Source organism: Macrobrachium nipponense, chromosome 8 (assembly GCF_015104395.2).
Source record: "Macrobrachium nipponense isolate FS-2020 chromosome 8, ASM1510439v2, whole genome shotgun sequence".
NCBI lineage: Eukaryota > Metazoa > Arthropoda > Malacostraca > Decapoda > Palaemonidae > Macrobrachium > Macrobrachium nipponense.
This window is the reverse complement of record NC_087203.1, coordinates 25,064,805-25,065,750: the sequence shown is the minus strand read 5'-3', so window position 1 is coordinate 25,065,750 and position 946 is coordinate 25,064,805.

Sequence of the window (946 nt, the reverse complement as noted above, 5' to 3'; positions counted from 1 at the left end):
CTTTTGTAAATAAAGAGACAACATCAAAACTAACCATATTAAAATCAAAATTCAAATTTAAAACTATTCAATTTGTTTGTAAAATCAACATTGTTTTTAATATTCGTGTTAGAAATGTTTCCTACCAAAGGAGTAAGAATTTTACAAGCAATTTAAATACCCAAGGACTTTTGTAGATGCGGCATGGAAAAGAGGTAGAAAAAACATTTTATTCAACTATTGAAGCAAAGTAGAATTTAGTAAGCATAAACATTTCTAAAATTATCCTATGATGAAAGTTTTTAGATATTCCTAGAATTTTAAAGCTTTTTAACATAAATGTTGTTTTCAGTAATATTAATGTCAAGAGTTTAGTAATAAAAAAATTCTCCTAAAGATCTTCCAGGTGCATATATGATTCCTTGCAAAAAGTGTGATAAAGTTTATTATGGACAGGACCGGTAAAATCTCTTTCACAACGTCTCAAACAGCATCAATATTCTGTGAGAACTGGGCAAATATCGAATGCATTATTCACACATGAGAGATTTAGATCATCCTATTAACTGGAGTCAAAGCAAAGAGCCTTAATCCCATGTAATGACACAGTTAAAAGGAATATCATCGAATCTTGTTTCATCAAGTCAAATAATAGAAATGTTCTAAATTTAAGTCTTGGTTTATTTAAACTTGATGCTTTCATAAGGAAAAAGTTGTAGATAAATATAAGCAACAAAATAAATATATCCTGTACATGTTTTGGACTGTAAAGATACTTTGTAATTTCGGTTAGGGTCAAATGTGTTTAGGTTTGTGACCGTATGATATCCGATAATCCTGGATTATCTCTTTTAATATTTACCCTTTGGCAATTAACCATCTGGTATTCTTGATCTTGTTGTGTACCTGAGACCTTTCTCTCCAAATGTATTTCATTAGCTCCTTGACAATGCCTTAGTAAAAGACG